Here is a 21744-nt window from a genome sequence, read left to right on the forward strand (position 1 = left end):
CACTCTTATCTGTCACTTTGTACTGTTAACAATGTGAGTGCATGCATATGCACACACATATGCAGACTCTTAAGGTCGTACAGTATACTCCTGGAAACTTGCCTTTTTCAGTTGGTAATTAAATTTGTTTATGTCACAAAGACTTTCTTATGACATAATTTTGAGAAATGGCATGGCTAGGGACAGCTTGCCTAAAATTTTAAGTTTAAATATTAATAAAATTGAATACCATTATCATAAACACAATGGTTTTCTAGAAGGAGATTGCTTAGTCAAATGGTGAGCATATTTTGAAGGCTTTTGGTATATAGTAGAAAAGTTGGTCTGAAGGAGGGTTGGTTCTTATCATCTACCATAAGAATCTATTAATTTTATGGGCCAAATATATCCTGTATTTGTCAATAAAGTTTTATTGAAACACAGCCATGTTTATTTGTCTATGCATTCTTCGGCTCTACTGCAGCAGGATTTACTGGCTACATTAGAGACTGTATGACCATGATGCTAGAAATATTTACTACCTGGTCTTTTCTCATACTTAACTCTGTATTATAAAATCATAAATTTCCCTTCTTCCTGACATCTTGGAAATTAATCGATAAATGGTTAGATTAATTTATAGATGGAAAAATAGATATATAGATTCTCATAAATATGGTAGACCAGTATTTTGATGTTGAAAAATATGGCCATTTCTTGCCATCACTTATCCCATTTTTAAGTATATTACACTTTATTTAATATTTTGCTTGCTGGCTTCTTAGTAATTTGAATATATTTATGCATAGCTGATATTTATTTTCTTTTTAATGTCTTTTGTATTTATAAAATGCATTCTGACATATATGTGTGAGTGTGTGTATATATGTATATATATATACATATACTTTAATTTTATTTATTTTTAAAATTGAGACTTTTTTGTTGGAGAATTAGGTACACATATAATGTGTTTTGAAAAAAAAATTACTCCTGAAATCCCTTTCCCTCTAGTTCCTCCTCTATCCTTCTCCACCACTCTTTTCTCTCACATGTGCTCCTTTTAAAAATTCACTAAATCCGGTTGGTGCTTCCTGTATGATTGTGGGTGTAAGATCATCTATTGTTGCCTGGGAAGATTACCAACTGCCACATCTCTGAAGAAAACTGATTTTTCCATTCTCCATCACCATCAATTTCCAGTGGCTCCGCAGGGACCAGTGGGACTTCAAGAGCCTCTCCATCATTCACATCAAGACATGAACTTACGTAGAACAGACTGACCTCAGGCTTGGAAGTATCTTCTTGCCTTCGTCTTCAGAGTGGTAAGATTACAAGTGTGCGCCCCTACATCTGATTAGACTTTATTTCCTTGATTTATTTATTTCTTATTCATCTTAATTTTTAATTTTTTTATTATTGCTAATTCCTTATCTCATCTAGCCTATATTTTAGATGAGAGTGTAAAGTAAAAAATGCAGACAGCCACATAATTACTTCTTCAGCCATACTGGTGAGCTAATCTTCTTTTGCTACAGATTCGCAACTCTTCTGTAATGTGCTAAATTCTGACTTATATTAGTATTTTCCTACGATAGTTAATTATTGTTCTCATCCTACTCACTAAATTTCTCACTTTTAATTGATGAAAATTATATTATTTTTATCTAAAAACGTTTACCTTTTCCTGGCCTATTTAATTGTTAAACCGAATAAACCTTCAAATCACTCTATAAAATTAATGAAGATTTAAATTGATACTCATTACAGAACATTAGGTTGAGAGTGTAGGAACAAATATTCTTGCCGCCACACAAATACATGAACCGTGAGAAAGTAATTCTACAAGACAGGTTCTTTTTCCTAAAAGGGAGCACCCTGCTCAAAACAAGCACTGGGGGGCAGGAAGTTCTTCTAATTCTTATTCTAACATAGGTGGTGACCGTACTTCCTGAGGTCCTGAGTTCAATTTCCAGCAACCACATGGTCGCTTGTGGAGGGCCGTCCTCACATTCTCCATTGTAAGATGGCGCCGATATCCGGCAGGATGCACCTAATAAAAGGGCAATACGCAAGCGCCTGGTAAATTCCTCACTCAGGGGGACACGTATGCTGTGGTACGTCATCTGGCACATCTGGTAGCGACCAGCCAGAGAGTGACACGTCCGAGGCGAGGATAGTTTCCTATATAAGGGATGGTCTTTCCCTCACTCGGGGTCTCCATATTGTAAGCTTGTGCTCTCGCTCTCAAGATGCATTAAAGCTATTTCTGCAGAAGGATCCTTTGTGTCCTGCGTCATTCTTGCTGGCGAGACGTAGCGTGGGACAGTCGCTCACAGTCATCTGTAAAGGGATCTGATGCTCTCTTTTGGTGTGTCTGAAGACAGCTACAGTGTACTCATGTATACATAAGGTAATAATAATAATAATAATAATAATAATAATAATAATAATAAATTAGCTCCATTTTCATCTGTGTTTTTATGCAATGATAGGATTTTATTTTTTTGTAGATGAATACTATTCTACTTTGTATGCATACCACATCTTTTTATTTTACTCTTCAAAGATGACAGAAATTGAATGTTTCCATTTCTCGACTGTTATGCATCATGTTACAGTTATCATAGGATGGTAGGTGTCTTTGATTCACTGATTTCTCTTGTGTGAATATATTTCCAGAGGTCATACTGTTGGATGCTGAGATAGCTCAGTTTATGAGGAAACTACTTCTACGACTACTACTATTACTACTACTACTACTACAACTACTACTACTATTACAACTACTACTTCTACAACAACTACTACTACTACAACTACTACTACTACTACAACTACTACTACTACTACAACTACTACTACTACTACTTATTATTATTATTGTTATTATTATGCAAAACAAGTGCAGTAATTTGTAGTCCTACTAAATGTGTTCAAAAGTTCCCCTTCCTAACATTCTCTCTGGCATTCATTACCTTTTACTTTTTGACAGCTGCTCATCTTGCTGAATTAACGTGGTTTCTTTTTTTTTTTAATCTTTATTAACTTGTATTCTTTACTTACATTTTCATGGTGATGGGTATTGTGTCTTATAAAAAGATAAAGGAGAAGAAATACGTTTGGTGGAGGTGCGGTAAGGTGTAGGGGAAGAGGGAGCCTCTAAGGGGGGCCCATGCTGAGGCATTCCTTCCCAGCCACAGGATAGTATAGAATAGAGATTATTATAGTATAGCCATAGTATAGAATAGAGATTATTCAGGTTTGGGGGAGGGGAGTTGAGGCAGGAGAGAGAGAGAGAGAGAGAGAGAGAGAGAGAGAGAGAGAGAGAGAGAGAGAGAGGCCAGCCATGAGCATGTGGGGGGAGAGGGGGAGGGAAATGGGGAGAGAGGGAGAAGAGGACAGAGCAAGAGCAAGAGAAGGAGAGAGAGAGAGAGAGAGAGAGAGAGAGAGAGAGAGAGAGAGAGGAGGGGGAAGCAACCCCTTTTATAGTGAGTCAGGCTGTTGCCAGGTAACTGTGGGGCAGAGCCTAGTCTAAATGCCAACATTGAGTGATGTTGAATTTTTTAAAAAAATCTGTTGGCCACTTGCATTTCTTCTTTAAACAACAACAACATCACTATCATCATCAATAACAATAACAACAACAGCAAACCGAAATCTATGGGACCGGAGAGATGGCTCAGCAAAGGCCTGAGTTGCTTTCTAGCTCACGACTGCCCGTAACTGCAGCTCCAAATGTATCTAGTGACTGATTTCTGAGGCCACCAAAAAACTCACACACATATACCTACATGTAGACACAAATACACAGAGCACTAAAAATCATAAAAATAAGATTAAAACACCTAATCAGGCCGTTTCTGCTTCTATTTATTTGTCCCATTTATCCCGAGCTGCCCCAGAATGTGCTGTAGAGAACGGGCTAGCTTTAAACTCCCAGAACTCGACCTGCCTCTGCTTCTTAAGTATTGGTACTGCGGATCTACTCCACCTTGTCCAACCTATTGCTTATTTTAAATTGGGGTTTATTTATTTATTTAGTTACTCATTCATTCTTTCCCTCATTCATTCATTCAGTATTTATTTTTGCTATTAAACTTGTGGATGTTCTTACAAGTTCTTCGTATTCATTAACTCCCTCTTCAGGGTAGGGTCTGCACGACCTCTCCCATTCATAGATTCTTCTCTTCTTCACATTGATGCTTTTTTGTTAGATGGAATTCCATTTGCCTGTCTTTGCTTTTGTTTCCTGAGCTTTGTTCCATGGTCCTGGGTGTTTCTTAGTTTTCATTTGGTAGTTTCAGAATTTCATTATATCTTCTTGATAATCAGTAATGTTTGTGAATCGCTTTTCTCTAGTTACTGGATTTGAAGAGTTTTTTCCCCCTTTTCTTGCATTTCTTCAGCCTCCTCTCTTCAATAGGCCCTGGCTTCTGACAATTCTGGAAACCTCTTAGAGACAGGGGGAATGGCCAAGCAGTCACAGGCACCAATCCCTGACACTATTCATAATAATTCCATTTTGGGGAAAACATTTAGCTTTCTGCTGAACGATAAAAATCAGGCTGTAATTGGGGAAGAGAACTGAAGATTTTTACCTTAAATAGGCTTAACAGCAAGTCTTTGGTTCGATGTTGTCTTCAGTCCACACCTAGTGTGACTCGATGGAATTACATAACAAATACCATCTCTAAACTCTTCTAGAATACTAAGAATTTAGTCCGCCAATACAAGTAGCGTGAAAAGTCTTTACAAAGTGTGTATCCCCAGACACACTTTAAGAACATGTCTACTGAATTATTCAATTGAAAATAATTTTACTAAAGTAAAAATCTGAAAACTGGCATTTATTTAAGATGCCAGGATAAAAGAACAATAGACCAGACCATCTTTCAGTGGAGGGAGGGAACATCAACCTAGGCACAAAACCTTTCACCCGAAATTTGTCCTGCCTACAAGAAGTACAGGGGGCAAAGATTGAGCAGGGACTGACAGAATAGCCAACCAATGACTGGCCCAACTGGAGATCCATCCCATGGGTGGCACCAATCCCTGACACTGTTAATGATATTTTGTTATGCTTGCAGACAGGAGCCTAGCATAACTGTCCTCTGAGAGGCCCTACCTGGCAACTGACTGAGACAGATGCAGCAACCCACAAGCATTAGACAGAGCTCATAAAGTCTTGTGGAAGAGTTGGGAGAGGAATTGAGGAACTCATAGGGGATAGGGACTCCATATGAGGATCCACAGAATCAAGAAACGTAGACCCTTGTGGTCTCACAGACTGAACCTCCAACCTGAGTATACATGGGCTGGACCTAGGTGCCTAGGTACCTCCCTCGCCCCTGGACATGTGTAGCAGAAATGTTACTGGGTCATCATGCAGGACCCCCCCCCCCCCAAAAAAAATGGAGTGGGGAGTTACTCTGCCTCTGTTGCTTGCCTGTGGATCCTATTTTCCTAACTGGGCTGGCTTGTCTGGCTTCAGTGGGAGAGGATGTGACTAGTCCTGCAGTGACTTGAGGTACCAGGGTGTGTTGATAACCAGGGGGGAACCTTTACTCAGAAGTGAAGGGGAAGGGGGATGTGGAAGGGGCTATGTGAAAAGGGGAGTGGGAGGAGGGGGACTGTGCTGAGATATAAAGTGAATAAAGAAATTAATGGGAAAAATGACACAAGAAAACTAGACACAAGCTTTCATATCAAGGCTGGGCAAGACAACCCAAGAACAGTCCCAAGAGTCAGAGACACTCCCACTCGCGCTGTTGGGAGTCCCACACAAACACCAAGCTGAAAAACCACAGCGTATTTGCAGAGGATCTAGGACAGACTGGAGGCAGACACAGGTAGGCTTGTGCTTACTGCTTCAGTCTCTGTGAGCCCCTATGAGCCCTGCTTTGTTAATTCTGCTGGCCTGTTCTCCTGATGTTCTTAACCTGGGTTCCTCTCTCTCTTCTGCAGGGTTCCCCAGGCTTCAAGGGGAGCGTCTATATAAAGATCTCCAATTTGGGCTCTCTTCCCACCTAATGTTTTGGCTGTCCGTCTCTATCTGCCATCAGCTGCTGGAGGAAATCTCTGATGGTGACTGGAGTAGGCACTGATCTATAAGTATTGTGAAATATCATTAGCAGTCATTTTCTTGATTTCCTCCCCATTCTAGGTCTCAGGGCTTTCCAGCCTCCGGTTTCCGGTCATCAAGGTAGTGTTGGGTGTGTGCTCCCTCTCTTGGTGTGGGCGTCAAATTAGACCAGTCATTGGTTGTCCATTCCTACACGTTCTGTGCCTCCACTGCCCAGCACATCATACAGGCAGAATAGATTGTAGGTTGAAGGTTGTGTTGCTGGACCTAGGAACCCCTACACATTTGTAGCAGATGTGCAGCTTGGTCTTCATGTGGGTCCCCGAACAATTAGAGAGGGGACTGTCACTGACTATTTGCCTGCCTTTGCATCCCCTTCTTCTAGCTGAGCTGCCTTGTTTGGCCTTGTTGGGAGAAGATGTGCTTAGTCCTGCTGAAAATTGATGGGTCATCTGGGACTTCCCCTTCTCTGAGGAATAGGGGTGGGGGTGTGTGAGAATGGGACTGACAGAAGAGGAGGGAGGGATGGCTGTGATGAGAATGTGACGTGAATTAATAAATCATTGAAAAATACAAAACTAACAAAGCCAAGCACGAAACACTGGGCTTAGCACTTTGGGGGTTTAAAAAGAGTCAGGTTCTAGAGAGAAGCCACAACCATCAAGAGCATTTGCTGTTCTTCTACAGGACCTGATTTTGGTTCTCAGCACCCACAACCGCTTGCAGTTCTAGATCGAGGGGATGCATCACTATCTTCTAAGTCAACAAATACCCATATCTCTCTCTCTCTCTCTCTCTCTCTCTCTCTCTCTCTCTCTCTCACACACACACACACACACACACACACACACACACACACACACACACAATTCCAGAAGTCAGGAGGCAGAAGCTGTGGATCTTTGTGAGTTCAAAGCTAGCCTGATCTACATAGTGAATTATAGACCATCCAGGGTTATACCGAGAAACCCTGTCATAAACCAACAAATAACAACAGTGAAACAATAAAAATAGCCTCATGCAAGAACATAATAAGTCTGACGAGATATTTAGAAGCCACATTCCCATTCCTCTTATATTTTTCTTTTGACCCTAGATGTGGTTAAGTTTTGTATTTGTAAATGCATGGCTGACCCTTCGTCTATCAAATTTAGGTTTCTACTCTTTGCTGTTAATCCATTCTGCTATGATTAGACTCCCAAGAATCTGATCGTCACCTGTGAATGCCAACTCTGGCTGTACACCATATTTCACAATTTCACATTTTTCTCTGGGAATACAGTGCCTCCAAGAAGCGACCACTTTCAGAATGTGCAAATTCTCACCACCAAACTGCTGAGAAATTCTTTAGCTCTAAGTTAGTAGCTGTCAGAGTTATATTTGCTCTCTCTAACTGACATGTAAGAGGAGTTCAAGGAGACATTTATTTTCATGCAATTGTGGTAAATGTTGTTGTGAGGTATCCACCAGAGAAGGCTACTGAGTAGACATGGGTTCAAGTTAATAGAATGTCTTTACTAGCTGAAAGTTCTGGACCAGAGTACAGTCCTGGGCCTTTCCCAGGGTGAGATTTTAAACACAAAAAGCACACCGTAGTCTGACACTCCTCAGTTTGCAAGAAAACGTAGAAGCCAACATTCAAGTATATTTAGGGGCTTTTCCAGATAGTGGACTTTGAGGGATCAGGTGTTTGCTTTTCGTTTTGGCAGGTGATGCTGCCTACATCAGGGTTCCAAGCCTGAGTGATGCTTCCTTCATGGCTTCAGTTGTGTTAAGGTCTGGGGGTTTGTTACTGTGTGACTGTAAATAGAAGTTCAGTGCAGGGTTTTTACTCTCTAATGAAGAAAGTGAGGCACACCTGCCACCCTGGACATGGTTAATTAGCATGGACGTTCCAGCTGTCTTTTCCTGGACTGTTTTAGACACACAGACAACAAAGATAGTTAGATTCCTCCTTGAGGAAGAAATCAGGTAAGGAAACGAGTTCTTTGAGGTTGGAAGACTAAGTGGATGATGTGTCTGTCCTAGGTAATTTCATTAAGACGGGCCACTTTTTCTGAACAATTTTAATTCTGTCTCATTCTCCAAGATATTTCTTCTGGCTTTGACATTTCCTGAGAGTAATTTGAAGGAGTGGAGGCATAATCAAGGAAATGAAATATTTCGACTTCTCTACTAACTATAGAACCGCGGAGGGATGAATGCCAAGGCTGAAACCTTGCAGGAAGAGTTACTGTTCCCCGTAGAGAAAGGGCCACCTTGTGATGACTGGAAGAGCAAGGATGAAGGCGATGTCAGCCAATCACAGTCAGATCACAAAACTGAGCTCAAGGTTAGGAACATGGTGAGCCCCGATGCTTAACTTCAGGGTTGAGTTTAGATTTATTCCTTGTCATGTAATGCGACAAGGATTTCATCTAGGATCTGGGTGGAATGTGTCTGGAGGCAGCTGGATCCTGTAAAATGACTCCTTTTAATTCAACGATTCTTTGTATGTTGACAGCTTATGTCAAATAACCAGTCTGGAGCATAAGAAATGGCGGGGAAAGAAGAAAGTTCAGCAAAGCTGAAAAGGACAGGAAAAAGCCAAGCTTGTCTCTGAGATCAGGGTGAGGATATTTTTTTTTTAAAGCCATCGTGTTGAATTCAAGCTGCTAGATTATATTTTAAACAATGCCCTCCCTCTCTCTGCTTTCGACTCTGCTCCCTAGATCCTTCCCTTACTCCTTCTGTTCATTCCTCTCGTCCTCCCTTTTTGTTTTCCTCCCTCCCTCCCTCCCTCTCTCCCTCCCTCCTTCCCTCCCTCCCTCCCTCTCTCCCTCCCTTCCTTCCCTTTCCATCACAAGAGCTATGGTTTATATCTCTTCGGTTCTTACTCATCGGTGACCTGTTTGGACTGATATGAGCTGCAGTTTTGCATGGGGTCACACTGTCTTCCTGTGATGAACGATGCACACATGCATATCTAATCCCCTTCTCTCTATTCTCCCCACTTCCAAATGCGGGCATCTTCCTCGAAGAGTGTGCTTCATGTTACTGTAGCAATGGCCCTGTGGCCCAAATCATTTGCTCATGAGCAGTGTTTTCAAACTGTCGCTCCTGGCCAGTTTCAGGCCTGGAAATCAGTTTGATGGATTGCAACTGGTATTTAAGAATGGGGTAGACGACAGTGCATGATATTAGAGTGCACTGCACAGTGGAATTATTACTCGCTTAACTGCATTGCTTCAGTTAAGCGTGTTGTATGCACTCTTGGATAAGGAGGATTGAAGCCTTCTGTTGAGGGCTCATGGGGATTCACTAGTGAGTGCTGTGAGAGTCTACGGGGTTGTGGCCACAGGCTACACTATTGAATGAGCCCAAGTGTGATTTCAGATGTTCTGGTTTTTATTCACCTTTCAATTGGATTCTTTTCTGTTTAGAAAGCCTTGTCCTTTGGGCAGTTTTATAAGCTCCTTTTTACTTCCAGTAAATTCTTTTGTTGCCTACGCATTTCATGGTTGAACCATTGCGATCTCTAAACTACACTGAGGCACAATTGTTCAGCCGCAAATACTGGTACTGGGAGAGATCTGAAACAGGGAAAGGTAATCAAAAGCTGTTGTCTTAGGGTTTGACTGCTGCGAAGAGACACTATGACCAAGGCAACTGTAATAAAGGACATTTGATTGGGGCTGGCTTACAGTTTCAGAGGTTCAGTCCATGATCATCATGGTTGGAAGCATGGCAGCATCCAGGCAATCATGGTGTTGGAGGATCCATGAGTTCTACATCTCGATTGAAGGCAATCAGGAGAAGGACTAACTTCCAGGCAGCTAGGAGAGGGTTTCATAGCCCACCCCCCACAGTGATACACTTCCTCTAACAAGGCCACACCTCCTAATAGTTCCACCCTTCGGGGCAAGCATATTGAAGCCACCACAGAAGGACACAAAACAAAATTTAATATGATTTACACCATTGGCCCCACCTCTAAAAAGATAAAAAAGAAAAGCAAGAGGAATTCACTAATTAAGAATTAAAGTCAAAGATCTTCTCAAAGGAACATTCTTATTACTGGTAACATCATGTCTTATTTAATGAAACTCAATATGGACGGCATCTATAACTTAACTAATTAATATTCAGTAAGAGCCTAGTGTTACACCTGGTGGTCAGGACTGGATTTTATGAAGTAAAATAATCAGATACGATGGTTTCAAGCACGAGAATGTGCCTCTTTGCTGTTTCAATTTATTAAATAATTAACAATTATATGGTTTAGAATTATCTGGTCTAATCAGGGCCTTGTACAGCAGTGTCTTCCTTTATGAAAATACAGATGTGAAACAATAACGTTCTTCAGAGGGAGTATTGACAGCTAAATATACATCTGTACAAGTGACAATGACTGCGGCATCTACATCTTCTACTTGACAGGGAGACGTGACAACCAAATACACATTCATGGAAGAGACTACCACGCAGTGAGAAGCTCTTCCTGAGGTGCCGACGTGAAACAATCTCTAAGGTAAGTACATGTTGAAAAAACAAGCCATGCGATGTGTCCCCTGTGGTTAATGAAGAGATCTTGTATGTGTTTACCTTCACTTAAAATATCTGGGGTGAAGCACGGGAAACTGAGACGCCTTTGGCAAAGGAAAGTGCCTGGGGCCACCAATATCTGTTGTTCCGGCTACTTTCAGACAGTTTGAAAAATTTCCAGAGATCTATACTTAAATATAAAAATTGCTTTTTGTTTAGTGTAAGAGAAAAATACATTTGCTTTACTCAGTCTATATGATAAGAAAATTGCTTTTTGCAATGGCAAACTTTAGCACCTACCTCTTTCCTTTTCTCTTCTCTTCCTCCCTCCCCCTCCTTGCTTTTTTCTCTCTTACTATATGTACACACACACACACACACACACACACAAACACACACACACAGATACACACACACAGACAGACACACACACAGACACACACACACACAGACACACACACACACAGACACACACACACAGACACACACACACAGACAGACACACACACAGACACACACACACACAGACACACACACACAGACAGACACACACACAGACACACACACACACAGACACACACACACAGACACACACACACAGACACACACACACAGACACACACACACACAGACACACACACAGACACACACACACAGACACACACACACACAGACACAGACACACACACACACACACACACACACACACACACACACACATCCTTTGTTCTTTTTTCTCTCGTTTATTCCAAACATTAACACATTCAGAATGAAAGTCTCTCAACACTCTCCCTTGGGATAGTGTGGCAACAGGGCAAGCCAGTTACCCTTGATGATTGCTAAAACACCAGACCCTGGAGCTGCCAGTTTCTCAAGGTGAGCTTTGGTGCTTGCCATTTAGACCAGATGTGTTTTGGCACATTGCCAGTGGTTGGCAACATCTGCTTTATTATTTTACACACCACAGTGCGGTCACTTGTGTTTCTACAGTGCTCAGGGTTTCAAACAACAAATCATGCACCAGAAAAATAGAAATGGAAAACGCCAGTGACTCCATGCCTGTTGCACTCATTGTTGCACCAGAGACCGATGTGCCACGCCGCCCGGAAGATCAGTGCAACCTCGTCTTGCTCCTGTCACCCTCTTACCAAGGCTACTGCTGTGAATGCCTATGGCATCCTATATTTATGAAGGAAATGAAAAAGTCTGCTGTAGTATAGCGATTTTTCGAGGCACTGTTATTCACTGTGGTAAAAACACTGGGGCTGTCATCTGCTAAAAACCTCAAGAGAAAAGAAAACAGATTCAGAACCTTTAGCCAATTAATGAGTATGTACACACATATTAAATATCACCACTATTTGATTACACTAATACTAATTATACTTAATTATATTAATATTAATAATATTAAATAATTAAAATAAACACGTGTCTTCCATCATTTTTATTTTTTCATTTTCTTTGTGGTTTTCAGCACCCAGAATAAATGTAAGTCTATTACTTACATAGCTTTCTTTTTTTTTTTTTAAAGATTTATTCATTTATTATATATGCACACTGTAGTTGTCTTCAGATACACCAGAAGAGGGCATCAGATCTCTTTACAGATGGTTGTGAGCCACCATATGGTTGCTGGGAATTGAACTCAGGACCTCTGGAAGAGCAGTCGGCGCTCTTAATCGCTGAGCCATCTCTCCAGCCCCTTACATAGCTTTCTATTTTGATTTTGAAAGTATTATTTGGAGTGAGTTGTGTTCGTGTATTTGCTCAAGAGTGATAAACACTGTCACATTTTTTCATAGTGTTATTTCCAGAGTGTGTGTTTAATGGATTCGCTGGGTGCATTAGTGATAGTTTATATGTGCAGAGTTTTACTACTAGATGTGTGGTCGTGGGTTAAAATCAGTATAAACTTTCAGATTCAACACTACGATATCTAATTCACTGTGTGAATGTTGAAGAAGTGTCAGTTTTCACCCGATCGATTTGCAAGCCATCTGCTTGATGAGGGGACATTTGAGGGCATGGCACTGAGCAGCAGTGGTAATTGTCACAGTGCAATGTTGGCACCCGATACCCCTTGCTCTTCTCCCCATACACTGATGGGTGTACCCACAATGCATGGATATGCAGTGTAACCACCCAGAATCCCTTCCTCCCCATCTTCTCACTGGCAGTCCTCGTCTTTTATAGATAACAACCCTGGTATCTGTTCCAATACGACCTATGGATTTGGGAATATAGAATATATCGTTACAGTGTGAGGGTCCAGGAAAGAACAGCAAAAGGTCGCTGTTACTGGAAATGAGGGAAACTTTAGGCTGAAGGAACTGGAGACTTGGAATAACGAGGGTGGACGGAGGAGGAAGGAGGCCATTTCAGAGTAACAGATGTCTAAACACTAAAATAGATCCTGGATTTGGCAAGAATTCATAAAATTCTTCAGACATAACCTCTCCTAGCCAAGTTTACATTATCTTCTCTTGTCATTTAAATTTGGTCAGTTTCAGTCAGTTTGAGCCAATGATCTGTCAAGGAAGTGGATTTAACTCAGAGCATAGATATTAACTTTTAATTAGAAATATCCTTAGGCTTCAATTTAGCTATAAGATTATTTTAAATAATTCAAGCAAATGAAAATTTCAAGTTAGAAATCGCTGATAGGGTTTTTTATACATATAATTTCCATTTCTTGGTAATAATACGCACTCAATTGTGTTTGTGCAGGTTGATAATTCTTTAGTTGCGTCTTATTAGTTGTCCTCTGGCAAGTTGCTATATAGAATATAGAAATAGTTCAACCAGAAGTGCGTTTATAGAGATTGGTTTGTACATCTCCCTGAGCAAACTCTTACCTGGATAAGATTAGGTTATCTCACTGGCCAACCTTCTAAGGCTGTTTCCTGAATCAGTTAGGTACAGTGACTTCAGAGATCCCACCCTTGAATTCATCACCGTCAGGAAATAGAACTTTCTTCAATTTTGTCTCGGACGGTGACATACTTTCTTGCTATGGTACATATGCGCATGCGCAGGGACCACGTTACCGCGGCCTAAGTTATAACATTTGGTCTTTAAGATGGTATGCAAGCGAAATGAATGCAGCACAAACTCACTTCCGGTTCAAGGAGCTAAATCTCCAGGGATCCCCCTATCCATCCCCAGGGTGGACGGTGATGTCCTGGTGCTTTCTTTTGCTACAGGGTCGTCAGTAGATTGAGTTTGATAAGTGTGTTTTTGGCTTTTTTTCTTTCCTTTTATTTATTTATTTTATTTTATTTTATTTTTTGTTTAGTGGGTCCGTCTGGACACATCTCCATCACAAATGGAGGGGGAACAGCGTAGAGATGAACAGCAATGTCTAAAGAGTGGAATTAAATATTTCAAGGAAAAGCACAGCCATTGGGGGGAGAGGAGGGGCTTCGTTCATATCTCATTGGACAGACTGCTTCATCTTTCCAGTTGTCAGTTTATTCTTATAAATTAGGAAAATAATGAGATCTACACCAAGGACAGAGTTAGATGAATTGTGTGCGATTTGTGCTTTCTTCTTTGATCAACTCATCGCCCTGGACAGTGTTTCGTCTTAACGCCTTGGTACTTTATTTCCTGATATTTTTTAATCGTGCTATCTATAGAATTTTAATAACTCCTTGTTGTATTTGTTAGAAAAAAAATGAATCCCAGCGCATGGCCTTGTTTTTATATTTATTATGTATGTTACTTTTCTCTGGTGTGGGTTTATGTGTGCATGTGTGCTAGTGTGCGTGACACTGCATATATAGCTATGTGTGCAGGCTTGTGGAGACCCAAAGTTGGCCTCTGGCATCTTTCTTGATTGCTCTCCACCTCATGTATTCTGGCAAGGATTTCCCCTAAACCGTGAACCAACCCCCCAACCCCACCCCTGTGGTTAATGGAGAGATTATCAGGCGTTTTTATTGCAAATCTATGGGTAAAATATGGAGTCGGCATTTATTTGACTACGAGTAGATTTCCTTTCCTCTGATATGCCTTAACATTGTAGTTAGGTTTATTTGAAAAGTCTGGAGCTATGTTTTGGCCATTTTAAACTGCTATTTTCTCTTTTTTATTTTGGTATGTAAGAGCTTGGGGTACTAAGAATATTTTGTCTCATATGTCTCGGTGGCAAGAATCTATTTTCCCGAGCTCATCACTTGTCACGGCTGATACATTCTTCCTGATCCAGACATTTCAGGCATTTCTTTTGCCTTCTGTTAATGACCTCTACATTTTCTGTTGGCAATCTGTTGCGCGATATTGACAAAAAGAGCATAAGAGAGCCAAGAGTTAGAAATAAATTGTTTGGGAAAGAAGGAGGAGGATGGAGGGAAGGGGGGGGAGAGAGGGGGAGAGGGAGAGGAGGGGAGGGGGGGAGGGGAGGGAAACGGGTAGCTAAGTGCTCACCCCTTGGCCCACAGTGAGTACCACTACCAAGAGCAAATATGTGATGGGGATTTGGAAACGATGGAGTGCGAGACGAAGAGACAGGAGCAAAAGCGAAGCTGAGGGGTTTGTGCTCTGAAGAGATATGGGTCTATGGCCTCATCACCTCCAGGGTCTGTACTGTTATCTGTGGCCCATGTTACCGCTGAAGGCCATCTGGATGTCAGTGGTCTGATCTGCTAACTGAGACCATGTGGCTGTACTCATGCCAGGGGACCAAACTAATGTGAGTGGCCTGTGCCATCACTGGAGGTCATGGTGACACCCTGGCCCGCCCAGGCTGCCGCTGAGAGCCTTGTCTGGGTCTATGGTCCTGCTGTAGCTGGGGTTTGTATAGATGTTCATAGCCTGAGTCGCATGGTTGTCTGTGGTCTGGGCTGCCACCTGAAACCATGTGGACGTCTGAAGACTGTGCTGCCACCTGGGGACATACTGTTCTGAATGGCCTGCTCTGTCACCTGAGGCCACGGCGACATCCAGGCCTATACTGCTGCAGGGACCATGTCTGGGTCTGGGTCTGTGATCCTATTGCAACCCGGGTCTGTTTTGATAGCTGAGGCTCTGGTTACCAAAGGCTATATAGACGTCCGTGGCCTGGATTGCTACCTGAAGCTATGTTGATGTCTGAAAACTATGCTAAACTGGCCCTGCCCCTCGCCCGAGAAGCATGGCATTGGTGCAGGAGAACTGGGTAAAGTGAATCTGGGAGAGCTGGCCCTGCCCCTCACCAACTGCCTCACTCAAGAAAACTGGCTCAGCACATTGCCTGGGCGAAGCAGGAGAGAGAGCTGGCCTTGGCGGTGTAGGTGCTTGCAGAGATGTCTATCTGACCAACATAGCCTCCATCCAGGACAAGATCCAGTGCTCTGAGTTGACACAACTCAACATCTACCTCATCTATGAACTGCTAGGGTACCAGAAGAGGCCAGAGCTGCAGTTCCATAGCTGTGTCACGGAGATCCTGCAAAGAATCCTTCATCGTGGGCCCTTTCACCTGCTTGCTTTAGCAGAACATCCTTTCACCTGTGTCTGCCTCCTCCATGAGTCCGCCTTAGTCTTTCACACCTGAGCCCACTTTAACATAACGTTCCTTCACGTGCTTGCCCCAGCAAAATACCATCCAAACAGCTTTCCGAAGAACCCTTAGGTTTCCACATCAGGGAAATGAGTCAGATTGGGGTGTAAAATATGAAATTCACAAAGAATCAATTAAAAAAAATGCTTTGCGTTCTGGTGGTGCCAGAGGCTGATTTGATAGGTCTCAAGGCAGCTCACCTGGAGACTGAAGTAATGGAGTCCGAGGAAGGCCATCACTGTACTGTCTGTCATTGTGGTAACTTTGATGATGTCTGTTCTAATTGAAGCTGGCTGGCTGGTGACTTTCTAGGCCATGAGATGCGACTTCTTTCTTTGTCTTGATCATTAGAAATATTTTCCACATTGGCATTTGCTGTCAAAGACTTTAGGAAAAGGTAAAAATTCCCCTATCAGGTGTTTATCTGTGTATCAAAAATAGTTACACACGTAATTTACGTTATCATTAGAGACGCCGAAGGAACATCACAGTACCTCTCTCTGTTTATCCAAGATACAATCTTTTCAGTGCCTACTCTTGGACAATGCCTGTGGTGTGTATTGTTTGCCACACTAAGGGGAATATTGGGAGGAAAAATGTGGAGCATTTGAATGTTTTTTTCTGCATCATTGAGCAAGTATATCAAAGATAGATGCGTACTGTTTATTCACAAATCACACCTGGTTTCTTGTTTCTACTCTACTACTCCTGCTGTGAGCTCGAAGCATTTTTTTTTCTTAAACCATGAAATCTCTCCTCTTAGAAATGAATGCTTCATGAAACTTTATTTGTGCTTATGTTTCTGCATTTTTTGGCTATGATATTTTATGAAAATGACACTTAATGAACGTCAGACCCATTAAAAAATAATCTTAGGAGATTTGAAAATCATGAGCTCCAAGAAGAAAATGAATACATTATTAGCTCATTTTTCCTGGTAGTATCTTAGACTGTGGAATGGTCTTTCATATGTTCTTTTAATAAGATAATCAATGAGTTTCTAATTTGAATATTTGCACTACTTCCAGGACTTTGCTTTTACAATAAGTATTTGGAATAACATAATTATACAGGAAGATTCTCCACACTCAATGGCTAATTCTGAGGACAAAAGACGAAGAGTGGAATTTGGGATTGAAGACTAGACATATTTTATGGTCTTTGATAGCAGCTCATGTGGTGTTTAATGCCAACAACGGATGAGCATCTCCTTTCCCATGCCCCTCATTAACATAGGCTATTCAATTTTAATGTCTCTACAAACTTCTGGATGCAATACATAACTCCATTGGGGGTTCGATTTACATTTACTTCTTAGTAGCATGACTAAAATGTTTTAGTTGATATATTTATTATCTTCTAAAACAATGACAGTTTAATTTCATAACGTTAGACTGTATCCAACATTTATGAATGCTCATTATTAATGAGGTCTTTAATCTTTTAGTTATCACGTAATATACTAAATATTAATGAAACCAGAAGTGCCCTGCATCTTGGGTATAGGACTGTATATATTCATGTCATATGTGTAAATTTATATACATACATGTGCACATAAGTATAAGTCTATGATGATATATATGATGAATATAATGGTATATATATCATACTTATTCTTGTTATTTAAATATGTATGTTTACAGGCATGGTTCATCTCACAGTAAGGTGGTTACCTCTGTATTATTTTATTACTATACCCAGAAAGACTCTCAATCACCATAGATGGAGAAAACACATTTCAAGGAAAATCAAAATTTAAACAATTTCTATCCACAAATCAAGCACCTACAGAAAATACTACAAGGAAAACTCCAACCCAAGGGGTGTGTGTGTGTGTGTGTGTGTGTGTGTGTGTGTGAGAGAGAGATATCATGTAACAATCATTGTTCATTAATATTTCTCAACATCAGTGAACTTAGTTTTCCAATTAAAAAAGACAGAGGCTAACAAAATGGATTCAAAATCATTGTGCTGCACACAAAAAACACACCTCAACAGTAAAGATAGACATTACCTCGATCAAAGGGCTGGAAAAAAGTTTCTCAAGCAAATAGACTCAAGAGCCAAGCTGGAGTAGCCATTCTAATATCTAGCAAAACAGATTTTCAACTAAAATTAATCAAAAGAAACATGGAAGGACACTTTATAATTGTCAAAGGAAAATCTCCAAGATGATATCTCATTTCTGAACAACTAAGCCCCAAACACCAGGGCATCCACCTTTGTTAATGGAAACACTGCTAAAGCACAATATTGGTACAGGAACAGGCAGGTTGATCAATGGAATTGAATTGAACCCCCTGAAATAAGCCCACACACCTATGGACACTTGATAAAGAAACCAAAACCATACAATGGAATAAAGAAAACTTCTTCAACAAATGGTTCTGGTCTAACTGGTCTGCACATCTGCATGTAGAAAAATGTAAATAGATCCAAATTTCACCCTGCACAAAACATAAGTCCAAGTGTATCAAACACCTCAACATAAAACAGGATAGACTAAATCTAATAAAACAGAAAATGGGGAATAACTTGAACTCATTGGTACAGAAGACATCTTTCTGAACAGAACACCAATGGCTCAGGCTTTAAGATCAACAAATGATAAGTAGGGCCTCATGAAATTGAAAAGAAAAAGGACAACATCATTAAGACAAAAAGGCAGTCTACAGTTTGACAAAGGATCTTCACCATCCCTACATCTGACAGAGGGCTAATATCCAAAATTTATAAAGAACTCAAGATCTTTGTCACCAATGACCCAAATAACTCAATTAAAATAAGGGTTACAGAACTAAACAGAGAATTCTCAACAGAAGAATATTGAATAGCCAAGAAGCACTTAAAGAAATGTTCGAAGTCCTTATTCATCAGTGAAATACACATTGAAACAACTCTGAGGTTCCATTTTATACTGGTCAGGATGGCTAAGATCAAAAACTCAAGTGACAGCATGTGCTGGCTAGGATGTGGAGCAAGAAGAACATCCTTCCATTGCTGGTGGGATTGCAAACTTGTGTAACCACTTTGGAAATCAATTTGGTGGTTTCTCAGAAAACCAGGAATAGTTGTACCTCAAGACCCAGTGAAAGCCCTCCTGGGCATATACCCAAAGGATGCTCCACCATCTCACAAAGATACTCACTCACTATGTTCATAGCGGCTTTATTCATAATAGCCGAAAACAGGAAACAACCTAGACATCCTTTTACTGAAGAATGGATAAAGAAGATGTGGTACATCTATACAATGGAATAGTATTCAGGTGTTAAAAGCAAAGACATCATGAATTTTGCAGGCAAATCAATAGAATTTGAGAAGGTCCTGAGTGAAGTAACCCAGAGCCGAAAGCACATGCATGGTACATACTCTCTTATAAGTGTATATTAGTCAGAAAATACAGGATACCCACATTCCACTCCACAGAGCCAAGGAATTTAAACAAGAAGGAAGGCTCAAGTGAAAATGCTTGAATCTCACTTAGAAGGGAAAATAATCTAGTCATAGGAGGCAAATGGAGGGACCTGGGTGGGAGAAGGGACAGGGAGGGGAATGGGGTGGTGGTTCAGAGTCAGGTGTGCGGAGGGGTATGGAAGATGAGTAGAAGGCCACAAGACTGAATGGAAATCTGCAATTGGTGGGATGGTAAGGCACCAAAGAATCAATGGGGGTGACCTTAGCTCTGACTCACGGCATTGAGGATAGTGAACCTGAAGAGGCGAATTCCTGTAGCCAGGCATGAACCCCAGTGCAGTGGTAGGGACACCAACACACCCACAAACCTTTTGACCCAAAATGTAGCCTGTCTACAAGAAATTCAGGAACAGGGGACAGAACAGAGACTGAGGGAATAGTCAATGAATAACTGCCTCAACTTGAGACCCATTCCATGGGCAAGCACCAATCCCTGACACTGTTATGCTGGAAGACAGGAGTCTAGCATGGCTGTCCTCTGAGAGGCTCCACCCAAGCCACTGACTCAGAGGGATGCAGAGAGCCAAATAGTGCATGGAGCTTGGGGTCTCTTATGGAAGAGTTGGGGTTGGGGGAAGGATTGAGGGCCCTGAAGGAGATAGAAACACACAAGGAAGAACAACAGACTCTTGGGGGCTCTCAGAGATGGAACCACCAACCACAGAGTATACACGGGCCTGAAATACCACCCCCCCTTTTGCTCCTACACATGTGTAGCAGATAATCAGCTTGGTCTTCTTGTGGTCCCTGAACAATGGAAGCAGGAGATCATCTCTAAAGCTGTTGTCTGTATGTGAGATATGTTCTACTAGCTGGGCTGCCTTGTCTGGCCTCAGTGGGAAAGGATTCACCTAATCCTGCAGAGACTTGATGTGCCAGGGTGGGAGGGATACCCAGGGGCCACCACCTACTCAGAGGAGAAGGTGAAAGGGGGTTGGGGAGAAGGTTTGTGGGAGGGGACGGCTGGGAGGAGAGGCTGTGTGTGGGATATAAAGTGAATAAATAAAAAGACAATTATAAAAGAAGAAAAGGTAGACACTTGTGAAGGAGAAAAGAAAGAGTGGCATTATGGATACAGTTGAAGTAAAGCAACTTGGACAGGCTATTGAAAATGAGTTTTAGGAAATAAATATTGTGCAGATAAGAACTGGGCAGCTTTCTAAAGAAGTCATTTCTCACTACCTCTCTAAATACTTTAGTGCATTTCTTTAGTGGAGTGCTTCATGTGGAGTCAGAGGGTATGTGATTTTTTTTTTTTATCTTGCTATCTACCACCTCCTTACTGTCTAAAAGCCTTCTTTGTACTGCTTTGCCCATGGCCTTTCTTCTGTGACATTGAGCACATGGATGAGCTTTTTCCTTTCCACATGCATCCATTGTCAGTGTGACTGGTCTTCTCATTTCCACTGCACTTTAATTGGGATATTTCTCTTGAATCTTGAAGCTTGTCAGTTTTGCACTGCCTTGCTCATGACACCCAGCAGAGACATCGGTCCCCTCAGCTCCCTCCTCGCAGAGTTGACATGGTTGAAGTGCTCTACAGGCAAGAGGAGCTTTTATCCCAGAAATAGAGAGAAATTTCATGAACTGGAGGGCTGGTGTGTGACCTGGCAAACAGAAAATGGGATTGACTAAACTGGGACATTGCCGCCTCCCCCTGATGCACTAAAATAGAACACATTCAGCCGACCCCATTTGTAGTCTGGTGTCTGAGTGCGCCCGTGATACCAGCCATGTGATGGCATGGAATAAAATCTGAACGATGGCTAAGATTTCATGTGCGTGCGAAATTCCTTTAAAGAGATAGTTACTGTAATGTTATTATCTCCTAAAGGGAGTCATTATTGATAATCCGTTTTATATTTTAAAAGCTTTCTTCCCTCAGTTTTTCATGACAGATGTCCTTTGACTAAATTTGTGCTAAGCAACCAAACAAATAATAAACATCACGTTCTTTTGTGTTTTTTAACTTGCCATTGACCTTCCACCCTTCCTTCTTTCCTTCCACCCTTCCTCCCTCTCTTTACTTCACCCTCCCATCCTGTACATGTGTGTGCAGGTGCACTTGTCTATGAGGTCACATGTGGAGGCCAGAGACTGATGTCTTCCTTAGTTGCTTCTCCATCTTACT

At 41.4% G+C, this 21744-nt stretch overlaps 1 long non-coding RNA gene across 1 annotated transcript; it reads left to right on the plus strand.

Annotated features, from left to right (window-relative positions):
• The first annotated feature begins 1180 nt into the window (after positions 1-1180).
• Positions 1181-2257, plus strand: LOC134480282 (uncharacterized). Its single transcript, XR_010054654.1, has 2 exons — positions 1181-1304; positions 1915-2257. It is a non-coding gene; the product is annotated as an uncharacterized LOC134480282 (long non-coding RNA).
• The last annotated feature ends 19487 nt before the right edge of the window (positions 2258-21744 follow it).

Source organism: Rattus norvegicus, chromosome 9, assembly GCF_036323735.1.
Source record: "Rattus norvegicus strain BN/NHsdMcwi chromosome 9, GRCr8, whole genome shotgun sequence".
NCBI lineage: Eukaryota > Metazoa > Chordata > Mammalia > Rodentia > Muridae > Rattus > Rattus norvegicus.